This window comes from Theropithecus gelada, chromosome 19 (genome assembly GCF_003255815.1).
Source record: "Theropithecus gelada isolate Dixy chromosome 19, Tgel_1.0, whole genome shotgun sequence".
In the NCBI taxonomy this organism is placed as follows: Eukaryota; Metazoa; Chordata; class Mammalia; order Primates; family Cercopithecidae; genus Theropithecus; species Theropithecus gelada.
In genome coordinates, this window is record NC_037687.1 from 11,915,195 (window position 1) to 11,928,671 (window position 13,477).

The window sequence follows — 13,477 nt, forward strand, 5'->3', positions numbered from 1 at the left end:
TGCAACCTCCGCCTACAGGGTTCAGGTGATTCTTGTGCCTCAGCCTCCCGAGTCACTGGGATTACAGGCATGTGCCTCCACACGGGACTAATTTTTGTATTTTTAGTAGAGACGGGGTTGTGTCATATTGGCCAGGCTGGTCTCGAACCCTTGATCTCTCAGGTGATCACCTGCCTCGGCCTCCCAAAGTTGTACCACATTTTAAAAATCCATTTATCTGTTGAGGGACACTTCCATTGCTTCCAAATCTTAGCTATTGAAACAGTGCTACTACAGATATTGGAGTGCAGCTATCCCTTGGCTACACTGATTTCCTTTCTTTTGGGTATATTCCCAGCAGTGGGATTGCTGCATGGCATATGGTAGCTCAATTTTTAGTTTTTTGAGGAACCTCCAAACCATTCTCCATAGTGGTTGTACTAATTTACATTCCCATCAACAGGATACAAAGGTTCCGTTTTCTCCATGTCCTCTCCAGCTTTTGTTATTGCCTGCCTTTTTGACATAAGCCGTTTTAACTGGGGTGAGATTATATCTCATTGTAGTTTTAATTTGCATTTCTCTGATGATCACTTTTTCATATGAGCACCTTTTCATATGCCTGTTCACCATTCGTATGTCTTGTTTTGAGAACTGTCTATTAAATCTTGTGTGCATTTTTTTTTTTTTTTTTTTTTTTTTGAGACGGAGTTTCACTCTATCGCCCAGGCTGGAGTGCAGTGGCCAGATCTCAGCTCACTACAAGCTCTGCCTCCCGGGTTCACGCCATTCTCCTGCCTCAGCCTCCCAAGTAGCTGGGACTACAGGCGCCCGCCACCTTGCCCGGCTAGTTTTTTTTTTTTTTTTTGTACTTTTTAGTAGAGACGGGGTTTCACCATATTAACCAGGATGGTCTCGATCTCCTGACCTCGTGATCCGCCCGTCTCGGCCTCCCTCTTGTGTGCATTTTTTGATTGGATTATTAGATTTTTTTCCTGTAGAGTTTAAGCTTCTTATATATTTGGTTTAATCCCTTGACAGATGGGTAGTTTGCAAATATTTTCTCCCCTTCTGTGGGTTGTGTCCACTTTGTTGATTGTTATCCTTTGCTGTGTGGAAGCTTTTTAACTTGATGTGATCCCATTTACCATTTTTGCTTTGCTTGCCTGTGCTTGTCGTGTATTGCTCAAGAAATTTTTGCCCGGACCAGTGTCCTGGAGATTTTCCACAGTATTTTCTTGTGGTAGTTTCCTGGTTTGAGGTCTTCGATTTAAGTCTTTAATCCATTTTGATTTGGTTTTTGTATTTGGCAAGAGATAAAGATCTATTTTCATTGTTTTGCGTATGGATATCCAGTTCCCAGTACCATGTATTGAAGAAACTGTCTTTTCCCCAGTGTGTATTCTTTGCACCTTTGTCGAAAATGAGTTCACTCTAGGTGTGTGGATTTGTTTCTGGGTTCTCCATTCTGTTCCATTGCTCTATGTGTATGTCTTTATGCCAGTCCATGCTGTTTTGGTTACTATAGCTCTGTAGTATAATTTGAAGTCAGGTAATGTGATTCTTCCAGTTTTGATCTTTTTGCTTAGGACAGCTTTGGCTATTCTGTGTCTTTTGGGGTTCTGAATCAATTTTAGGATTTTTTTTTTCTATTTCTGTGAAGAATATCCTTGGTATTTTGGTAGGGATTGCATTGAATCTCTAGATTGCTTTGGGTAAATGGACATTTTAACAATATTGATTCTTGCAATCCATAAACATGGAATGTTTTTCCATTTTTTTGGTGTCCTCTGCAGTATCTTTCATCAGTGTTTTTTAGTTTTCATTATAAAGATCTCTCACTTCTTTGGTTAATTCCTAGGAATTTAATTTTATGTGTGGCTATTATAAATGGGATTACTTTTTAAATGTATTTTTCACATTGTTCACTGTTGGCATATAGAAATGCTACTGATTTTTGTATGTTGATTTTGTATCCTGCAACTTCACTGAACTCGTTTATTCTTACAGTTTTCCTGTAGAGTTTTTAGATTTTTCCAAATATGAGATCATGTCATCAAAAGAAAAAAAATTTTTAAGAGGCAAGAAAGAGGTGAATTTCATAAAAAATAAAACACTTCAGTATTACATTGAAATCGGAGAACACTTTTTTCTTTTTTTCTTCCCCTTAGGTTGCGTAGTAAGTTTCTGAGGTCTGTTCTTTTTTTTTCTGGTGATTTCAAATGGAATTTCAGAGCATAGCCATATGACACCTAGAAGTATCCAAATATGATTATGAGAACATTTATTGCTATAGAAATAATAACTGACATTTCTTTTTTTTTTTTTTTTTTTTGAGACGGAGTCTTGCTCTGTCAGGCTGGAGTGCAGTGGCGCAATCTCTGCTCACTACAACCCCTGCCTCCCGGGTTCAAGTGATTCTCCTGCCTCAGCCTCCCTAGTAGCTGGGACTACAGGTGCCACCACCATGCCCGGCTAATTTTTGTATTTTTAGTAGAGATGGGGTTTCACCATGTTGGCCAGGATGGTCTCGATCTCTTGACCTTGTGATCCGCCTGCCTCGGCCTCCCAAAGTGCTGGGATTACAGGCATGAGCCACCGTGCCCAGCCCAATAACTGACATTTCATTTTCTGAAAACAATAGACACTTGTGGATTTCGGGGACTAGGGCTGGTTTGCTAAGGTGCCTTACAATTTTCTTAACACTTTACACATAAATACTTGATTTGAGAGATTTTGCAGAATTCTTCAAACATTGGGTTTGTCTCATTTAAAGTATCTGTTTAGGCTGGCTGTGGTGGCTGATGTCTAATCCCAGAATTTTAAGTGGCTCATGAGGCGGGAGGATTGCTTGAGTCCAAGAGTTCAAAATCAGCTTGGGCAACATGGCAAAATCCTGTCTTTACAACAAAATAAAAATAAAATATCAGTGGTGGTCCAAAGTAACATTACTGCCCAAGCTAAGGCTATCCTTGAGCCTGCCAAGAGCAGTAATTAAAGGCCCTGTTGGTTCTTCTTGGGGAGCATCCCTGTTCATACCACTAAACTCTTTATACCAAGAGAAGCTACAGAGCACTGGAAAGCTGGGGATCCATATGCACATGTTTTGGGTGGAGGGTTTGCTTTCTGAGGTTGTAACTGCAGTTTTCTTGGGCGTGTTTTTTAGACATGAGGTTTGTTTTGCATTCACAATGTTGATGCATTCAGAGTATAATTCTTACATATTGAGAAAGTGTGTGAAGTTCAGGAGTGCTGTCTCCAGGACACAGGGCTAATGAATTTCGGAGGTTATTTTGGGGTCAGAACCTTAAAGTAAATCCAGCTGAGGGTTTCTTCTGCCCGAGAATTGAAGCCTGGGAGAGGAGGTGTTTTCACACTCCAGGGGCCAATTAGGGTGTGCGGAGCTCCTGGAGTTCATTCCTGTCGCTACTCAAGTGTCTCTTTCCTTCATCACCAGGGACGTTCCACTCTAGAAGTTACATGTCAAAGGGAAAGCCTGGACCTCAAGCATGTTAAGGTGTTTAACCTCTCGAATATGGGTTTTCCTTGTGAATTGTGGGGAAGCAGCCTGCTTATCTGAGCTAATTAGAATATTTATGTTTCCTTTGGATTATTTTATCTGTTGAATATTATGGCCCTTCAACTCTGGTTTCCTTTATCATTTTATAATTTTATTGCCAGTGTCAGTGTGTAAGATTTTAGTTTCTTTCACTTTGAAAATGAAGGTTGTTAGATATGGTGGGAGTAAGGCAAGAACTTTCTGGAACTAAAAATGTTTCTTGAGGCCAGAGAACATCAAGATACAAGATGGGTATATTTAAGTTCTCAGGTACTTTTTTCATTTTTAGATCAGTTTTTATATGTGAAGGTCCATAGAGAACTTTGAAATTTGAAAGGGTATACAGTTGCTAAGACAAATGAATTCCTGATTCCATTGGTAAGAGGAAAACACAATTGAATTCCTGTTTTAATTGATGTGAGGAAAACTACTAAAGTTTATATAATCTTTGAAACTCCTGTTATATTTAAGGGATTAGGCCTAAACCATAATGCATTTATTTATTGAGATAGAGTCTCCCTCTGTCGCCCAGGCTGGAGTGCAGTGGCACAATCTTGGTTCACTGCAACCTCCCAGGTTCAAGTGACTCTCCTGCCTCAGCCTCCCCTCAGTAGCTGGGATTACAGCCGTGCGCCACCACACCCAGCAAATTTTTGTATTTTTAGTAGAGACAGGGTTTCACCATGTTGGCCAGGCTGGTCTCAAACTCCTAACCTCAAATGATCTTCCCACCTTGGCCTCCCCAAGTGCTGGGATTATAGACGTGAGCCACCACACCTGGCCTAGAATCCCTATTTAATGTTTGCTAACAACATAGGACTCACCCTTCCCTTTTTTTCTTGTGACCCACACCTGGACAAGCTGATGAGTCTAAGGGCTACCTTCTCTGTCATAGGCAACAGATTTAAACCATGCAACCACCTGCCCTTATAGTGCCCAACTCTACCTCAACCACAGTAACCAACCAGGCCAGGCTCCTTTCTTTGCTCTCTCAGGCCATTTCAGTTATGCTTGATGGGTCTCCCTGCTCTCCCCCAGATCTCAACAATGTGAGCAATAAGCCTTTTAATACCCCTTTGTGAGTGTCAGACCATCATCAGTTTCATCAGAACTATGTCTCTGAAGGTGACCACAAGGATTGGTGCCATGAGCATGTTGTCCAGACACTGATCGCCACTTGTTGGTCCTTCATCTCTTTATTTATATATTTATTTTTTTAAGGAACTGATTAATATTTATTATAATCCTACTATCAGTCTGCCTCCTAACTCTAGCCTCAACAGGCTTTAAATCCAAAGGCTTAAATACATTTGCCAACATGTCAAAAAGAATCTTTATTACTTTTTTTGATTGCCACTTATGCTTTCTTGCTAGATGCCTTTGGAGCAGGTGTTTCTGAGCTTTTTGACCCTTCTGAGCTTTTGGAGCAGGCGCAGCCTTCTGGCCTGTGGCTTTCTGGGCAGGAACCTTCTTACTCGCGTGGTCGTCTTTTTTGCTGGAACTTTAGCAGCAGCTGCAGCAGCAGCAGCAGTACCCTTAGTACCAGGTGCTTTTTTGGGGGAAGCTTTCAGGAGAGCTGCCTTTTGAAGCTTCTTAACTTCATTCTTGATTATTGTGTTCCTCATTTTCTTTGCCTTCATAACTTTAAAACAATCAAAATCTGTCATCTTGGCTTTCCTTTCTCTGGCTTCAATCTGCTTGGCCCATCGTGTGGCTGCCCATTTTGTATTGATGTCTGCCTTCTGCCAGGCTTGTCGGACATACTTCTGGCGGGCACTGTGTGGAAACTTGAGGATGAAATCAGTGAGCTGCATGCACTTGAAAGGCATGGCCTGTCTCCTCACTTGAGTGCAAGGTCCATCGACCAAAGCCCTGTTCTGATCAGTAACATCTACAATCATGACCAATTTTCCTGCATGAGGTCCAAAGGAAACGTAGGCCACGCGGCCAGCCTCCACAAAGCGCCTGAACACCATGTTGGCTGGGTTAAGCAAGAAGGAAGGAGGCCCGCCCAACTGTGTGCATGTGTAGAAGCCATCTCTTTATTTATTTATTTATTTATTTATTTATTTATTTATTTATTTATTTTTTGAGACGGAGTCTCGCTCTGTCGCCCAGGCTGGAGTGCAGTGGCCGGATCTCAGCTCACTGCAAGCTCCGCCTCCCAGGTTTATGCCATTCTCCTGCCTCAGCCTCCCGAGTAGCTGGGACTACAGGTGCCCGCCACCTCGCCTGGCTAGTTTTTTGTATTTTTTAGTAGAGACGGGGTTTCACCGTGCTAGCCAGGATGGTCTCGATCTCCTGACCTCGTGATCCGCCCGTCTCGGCCTCCCAAAGTGCTGGGATTACAGGCTTGAGCCACCGCGCCCGGCCTCTTTATTTTTATTATTATTTTTTGAGGCGGAGTCTTGCTCTGTTGCCCAGCTTGGAGTGCAGTGGCGCGATCTCGGCTCACTGCAACCTCTGCCTTCCCGGTTCAAGCAATTCTCCGGACTCAGCTTCCTGAGTAGCTGGGACTACAGGCGTGCGCCACCATGCCCAGCTAATTTTTTGTATTTTTAATAGAGATGGGGTTTCACTATGTTAGCCAGGATGGTTTCAATTTTCTGACCTCGTGATCTGCCTCGGCCTCCCAAAGTGCTGGGATTACAGGTGTGAGCCACTGCACCCAGCCTTTATTTTTCTTATTTTTTGAGACAGAGTCTTGCTCTGTCACTCAGGCTGGAGTGCGGTGGTGTGATCTCAGCTCACTGCAACCTCTGCCTCCCAGGTTCAAGCGGTTCTCCTGCCTCAGCCTCCCAAGTAGCTGGGACTACAGGCACCCACCACCATGCCCAGCTAATTTTTTTGTATTTTTAGTAGAGACGGGGTTTCGCCATCTTGGCCAGGATGGTCTCAGTTTCCTGACCTCATGATCCGCCCACCTCGGCCTCCCAAAGTCCTGGGATTACAGGCGTGAGCCACTGTGCCTGACCAGCTAAGTTTTTTGTATTTTTAAGTAGAGACGGGGTTTCACCATGTTGGCCAGGCTGGTCTTGAACTCAACCTCAGGTGATTTGCCTACCCCAGCCTCCCAAAGGTGCTGGGATTACAGGCGTGAGCCACCACACCTGGTCTGTTCACCCCCTTTTTAACTTTTAGTTGTTTCTATTTATATCTTATTGTACTATGCCTTGAAAAATTATGTTTATTATTTTTGAGTGGTTCACTGTTTAAGTCTTTCTACTTAGGATAGGAGTAGTTTACAGGCCGGACGCAGTGGCTCATGCCTGTAATCCCGGCACTTTGGGAGGCCGAGGTGGGTGGATCACGAGATCAGGAGATCGATACTATCCTGGCCAACATGGTGAAACCCCATTTCTACTAAATATACAAAAATTTTCTGGGCATGGTGGTGCGTGCCTGTAACCCCAGCTACTTGGGAGGCTGAGGCAGGAGAATCATTTAAACCAGGGAGTTGGAGGTTGCAGTGAGCCAAGATCGCGCCACTGCACTCCATCCTTTCAACAGAGCGAGACTCCATCTTTAAAAAAAAAAAAAATAAATAAATAAATAAAAAGTAGTTTACATAGCACAGTTACAATGTTACAATATTCTGTATTTTCCTGTTTACTATTACTAGTGAGTTTTGAATCTTCAGGTGATTATTTATTGCTCATTAATGTCCTTTTCTTTCTGATTGAAGTGCTCTCTTTAGCATTTCTTGTAGGACTGGTCTGGTATTGATGAAATTCCTCAGCTTTTGTTTATCTGGGAAAGTCTTTATTTCTCCTTCAGGCTTGAAGGATATTTTCACCAGATATACTATTCTAGGGTAAAAGTTACTTCCTTCAGCACTTTAAATATGTATTGCCACTCTCTCCTGGCCTGTAAAGTTTCCACTGAAAAGTCTGCTGCCAGATGTATTGGAGCTCCATTGTGTGTTATTTCTTTTCTCTTTCTGCTTTTTAGGATCCTTTCGTTATCCTTGAACTGTGGGAGTTTGATTATGAAATGCCTTGAGTAGTCTTCTTTGGGTTAAATCTGCTTGGTGGTCTATAACCTTCTTGTACTTGGATACTGATATATATCTCTAGCTTGGGAAGTTCTCTGTTATCACTTGGAATAAACTTTCTACAACCTTTTTTCTACTTCTTCTTCAATTAACTCTTAGATTTGTCCTTTTGAGGTTATCTTCTAGATCCTGTAGGTGTGCTTTCTCTTTTTTCTTTTGTCTCCTGACTGTATATTTCCAAATAACCTGTCTTCAAGCTAATTCTTTCTTGTTTGATCAATTCTACTATTAAAGGAGTCTGATACAATCTTTAGTAAGCCAGTTGCATTTTTCAGCTCCAGAATTTCTGCTCACTTTTTAATTATTTCAATCTCTATGTTAAATTTATCTGATAGAATTCTGAATTCCTTTTCTGTGCTATCTTGAATTTCTTTTTTTTTTTTTTGAGACGGAGTCTCGCTCTGTCACCCAGGCTGGAGTGCAGTGGCCGGATCTCAGCTCACTGCAAGCTCCGCCTCCCGGGTTCATGCCATTCTCCTGCCTCAGCCTCCCGAGTAGCTGGGACTACAGGCGCCCGCCACCTCGCCCGGCTAGTTTTTTGTATTTTTTTTTAGTAGAGACGGGGTTTCACCGTGTTAGCCAGGATGGTCTCGATCTCCTGACCTCGTGATCCGCCCGCCTCGGCCTCCCAAAGTGCTGGGATTACAGGCTTGAGCCACCGCGCCCGGCCTTGAATTTCTTTAAGTTTCTTCAGCACAGCTATTTTGAATTCTGTCTGAAAAGTCACATATCTGTTTCTCCAGGATTGGTCCGTGGTGCCTCATTTAGTTCATTTGGTGAGGTTATGTTTTCCTGGATGGTGTTAATGTTAGGAGATGTTCTTTGGTGTCTGGGCATTGAAGGGTTAGGTATTTATTGTAGTCTTCACTGTCTGGGCTTATTTGTAGCTGTCCTTCTTAGGGAAGACTTTCCAGATATCTAAGTTATATCTGCTTTAGGGGGCACCCCAAACCCAGTATGCTGTGGTTCTTGCAGACTCATAGAGGTGCTGCCTTGATGATCTTAGACAAAATCTGGGAGAATTCTCTGGATTACCAGGCAGACTCTTGTTCTCTTTCCTTATGTTCTCCCAAACATAGTTTCTCTCTCTCTCTCTGTTCTGAGCCACCCAAGGTTGAGGGTGGAATGACACTAGCATCCCTGTGGCCACCACCACTGTGACTACACTGGGTCAGACCTGAAGCCAGTGCTGTGTCTCGCCCAAGGCCTGCTGTAACCACTCCCTGGCTACTGCCTGTGTTCACTCAAGGCCCCTGGGGTCTACAATCAGCAGATGGCAAAACCAGCCAGGCCTGTGTCCTTCCTTTCAGGGTGACGAGGTCCCCCAAGGCCCAGGTGAGTTTAGAAGTGCTGTCCAGTAGTCAGGGATTAGAGTAAAAACACCTTAGAAGTCTACCTTGTGTCCTGTTGTGTTGCAGCTTGGCTGAGCTGGCACTCAAACTATACAAGTTCTTCCCTGGAAAGGCAGAGGAGCCTCACCCCATAGCCACCGCCCCAAGCCACAAGGAGTTCTGTCAGAGTACTGCTACTGCTGATGTTCCTGGAGGGCCAAAGGTCTCTTAAGTTAGCTTGTCATGAATGCTGCCTCTTCAGGGCAGTGGGCTCCCCTCTAGCCCAGGACAGGTCCAGAAATGCTATCGAAGAGTCAAGTTCTAGAATCAGGGGCCCCAAGAGCCTGCTTGGTGCTGTGTCCCTCTGTGGCCATGCTGGTGCCTAAGGTGCAAGACAAGGTCCCCTTACTTTTCTCTCTGCTTTTTTCAAGCGGAAGGAGTTTTCCTCTGTAGCCACCACAACTGGTTATGTGCTGAGTCTCACCTGAAGCCAGCAAGTGTCAGGCTCACCAAAGGCCCTTGATGTAGTACCTGGATATCACTGCTGGTTATTCAGGGTCCAAGGGCTCTTCAATTAACAGGTGATGAATGCTGGCAGGACTGGGCCCTTCCCTTCAAGGCAGCAGGTTCCCTTCTGGCCCAAGGTGTGTGTAGAAATGTCTGGGAGCTAGGCCCTGGAACAGGGGCCTCCTGATTCCGACCAGTGCCCTGTCCCACTGTGGCTGGACTGGTGTCTGAGATGTAAGACACAGTCCCCCCGATACTGTCTCCTCCCTCAAGTGGAAGGGGTCTCTTTGGGAGCTGAGAGCTGTGCAGCCTGGGGTTAAGGGAGGGATGATGCCATATGTCACCACCCCTCCCTGCCCCCTGTCAGTTCACTGTCTCTGGGCCTAATTCAGCACTAGGACTCACCTAAGAGTTGCAGTCCTTATGGGCTAGACTGCCTTTCAACTTGACTTGGAGAGAGAGAGTGCTGCAGCCCTCAGTGATGAGGTTTGCGGGCACTTAAGTTCAGACCACTGGGATCAGCAATTCCTCCCTGGCTAAGGCTGGTTGAAATGTCCCCTCCATGGGCAGGTATCAGCGGAATTGGGTCTGGTTTTCCTTTCTGCTGTAACAGGACAGCACTGAGTTCAGTGCCTCACAATTGCTGTATCTCCCTCCCACAGCACCTAGAGATGCTGTGTGCATGATGCCGCTGCTGCTGGGGTGGGAGAGGGGTCTGTTGGCGATTCAGGACTGTTTTTAAACCGCTTCAGTGCCTCTTTCAGCGATACGAAGTTAAAACCAGGTACTCTAAGTGCTTACCTGATTTGTGGTTCTTATGAAGGTGTTTTTTTCTGTGTGATAGTTGTTAATTTGGTGTCCTTGCAGGGGGATGATCAGGGGAGCTTTCTATTCCGTCATCTAGCTCTGCTCCCTCTCTATAGTTTAAAATATTTGAGGTATGTTAGGGAAGGTCTCATCTTGTTTTTCAGAAAGCGAAACTGTTTTTGTTCATTATTCCTATAACATTTACACACCTCAGAATGGCTAAACTCCAAAATATAGCACCAAATGCTTCCAAAGATACAAACAAAGGAACATTCATTTCTGTGGTAATTCAAATGGCAGAGGTTGCAGTGAGCCGAGATCACGTCACTGCACTCCAGCCTGGGTGACAGAGCAAGACACTGTCTCAAAAAAAAAAAAATCACAAAGTGATCTCATTTGACACAAACTAGATAGGTAGAAATACATTATTCCACATGACTGGCAGCATTGGAATTCTCTAAATACACATGCAAGAATGGTGGGAGGGTCAATTCATATACTGCATTGGGACTTGGTGGCAGTCTTAAAGTTGCTCAGAATCTACAATCCAGCACGTTTTTTTAAATGTATAGAGAATTTACTGTGCACAGGCACATGGGGACTTAAAATATGATTAGAGCAGCATTTTCCATAAGAACAAAACAAAAATTGAAGCATCATGAGTCCTATAGATACTGGAATGGATGAGCAAATTGGGTAGCCCAAGCCTCAGACACCATCATGTGTGAAACAACTGGGGCAAAAACTAAGGAGACACCTACCCATTATTTCCTTCCATAGAAAGTGCAAAAGAGGCAAACTTAAGCAAAACACTGCTTGGTGATAAAAAATAATGGTATAGCCATAAAGAATATCCACAAAATTACGGGCAGTGGTCACCTCTGGGGACAAGAGGGAAACAAAGTCAAGGTGAAGCAGCACTGGGAGATATGACATGCCCAGGGTCTGTTCATTCTGAGTGCCCAGTATATAGAATTTTACAGTTATGATTAAACATAAAACATCCTATGCATTCTGTAATAAGTATGCTGTATTTCACTACGAAAATATAATTCAGCTGGGTGTGGTGGCTCACACCTGTAATCCCAGTACTTTGGGAGGCCAAAGAAGGAGGATCATTTGAGGCCAGGAGTTCAAGACCAGTCTGGGCAACATAGTGAGACCCCCATCTCTACCAAAAAAATAAAGTAATTCTTTAAGCATGAAAAACAACTTTCAAATATTTATTTTGCTATGTTTTCTAACTACCTTCCCAGTTCTCATTGTTCACTGCCTTAGTTCAGGACACATTTATAAGTCTTTTAGACTGTACCAATTGCTATTCACCTTGATTTCAGCAAGAAATGACTAGTAAAAGAGTGAGAACATACTCATGTTTAATAGAGAACTGGCTACATAAACCTCCATCTTTTAAAAAAATGTATTTATTAAAAAAATTTTTGTGGGGAGACAGGGTCTCACTCTGTTGCCCACGCTGGAAGTATAGTGGCACACAGTTCACTGCAGCCTTGAAATCCTGGGTTCAAGTGATCTTTCCACCTCAGCCTCCCAGGTCGCTGGGACTGCAGGCATGTGAGCCACCACAACTGGCTCAACTTCTATCATCTTGTGAACCTTTATAAAAATTAGGGAAGGCACCAGTGGATATGAAAAAAGCTGCAGGATTTATTTTCAAATGAACAAAAAAGCAAAGTGTGTAAACCATGTTGCCTTTTACAGTGAGGAAAGAAAAATATGTAGTTTAAATTACTTTTTATGTAAATGCTGAACAAAGTAATAAAATTGTTACCTTTGGGAACCTGAGGCCACTAGGCAGGAATGCTAGAGGACATGCTAAGAGTGAGCCTTCAGGTAGACTAAATCTCAGGCTGGGTTTTGGGTGGGTGGGTGTGTGTGTGTTTACACACAGGGTTTTTTGTTTTGTTTTTGTTTTTCTGTAGAGACAAGGTCTTGCCATGTTTCCCAGGTTGGTCTTGAACTGGCCTCAAGTGATCTTTTGGCTTGAGCCTCCCAAATAGATATGAGTCACTGTGCCCAGCCTCAGGCTGAATTTTTGAATCTTAACATTGACTATAAACAATGATTAAGAAAATTTGCATTAACTATATTTTAATAGTTCATAAATCAGATGACTAATTTTTAACAGGAAACCAGTTCTCTGTGTTATAGTCCTCTAACGAAGTTTTATGAAATGAGCAGTATGTTTTTGCAAACCATAAGAAATCGTTAGGCACATAAAGATGGGAGCAATGGACACTGGGGACTGCTGGAAGCGGGAGGGATGGTGGAGAGTGAGGGCTGAGGGACTGCCTGTTGGGTGCTGTGCTCACTGCCAGGATGACAGGCTCATCCATAGCCCAAACCTCAGTGTCACAGTGTTCCCATGTGACAGACCTGCACATGTACCCACTGAATCTAAAATAAAAGTTGAAATTATTAAGAAGGTAAATAAATAGAAATGTATATTTTTTGTGATATGATTCCTGATGTTCGTGAGATGTGGGTTTGTGTATTCTATCCTAGGAATCTTTAAAAAATAAACGTTAACAAAACTTTTTTTTATCACTTGAGCTCAGTAGTTCGAGACCAGCCAGGGCAACATAGCAAAACCCCATCTCTACAAAAATTTTAAAAATTAGCCAGGCGTGGTGGCATGTGCCTGTAGTCCCAGCTACTTGGGAGGCTGAGGTGGGTAGACGGCTTAGAGCCTGTGAGGCAGAGGTTGCAGTGAGCTGAGATCATGCTACTGCACTCCAGCTTGGGCAACAGAGTGAGACATGTCTCAAAAAAAAAAAAAAAAAAAAAAAGAAATGAAAAAATTAATTTTAAACATGTGGTTCTTAAATAAAATTGTAAGTGATATTACAGGCTGTACTGCCATCACATCAAACTGCAGGGCATTTTTTGATATGGACAGAATCTTAAGGCATTAGGATGGCGTAACAGTATGAGGAGCTTCACTAACCCACTCCCCAGAGAAACTTGTGACAGTTACTTTAAAACAACCATTTAAAGCCCCTGGAAGTCATCCTAAAGGCCGACAGCCAGTGAGGAAAACTATTCAAGAGAATCTATGAAAATTCTTTGAGAAATATGAATCTATGGTTAACCCTTACTGTTTTCTGATCCTGCACCCCACATCCTCACCCCAGTGAGGTGACCACTCCATTCTAGACTGTGTAGCCAAGGATACAAGGTTCTCTGTTTCCCCAGTGTAAGAGTTAAAGAGGAAAGAGGCTG

General features: G+C 43.3%; 1 long non-coding RNA gene and 1 pseudogene across 2 annotated transcripts in view; one reads left to right on the forward strand and one right to left on the reverse strand.

Annotated features, from left to right (window-relative positions):
- LOC112612375 overlaps positions 1-13,477 on the forward strand; it is a 35,950-nt gene that overhangs the window by 1,590 nt on the left and 20,883 nt on the right. The gene's annotated exons all lie outside the window — the stretch shown is intronic.
- LOC112612374 lies at positions 4,896-5,548 on the reverse strand (annotated as a pseudogene). The gene has a single exon (XR_003116850.1). The product of XR_003116850.1 is annotated as a 60S ribosomal protein L14 pseudogene (transcript).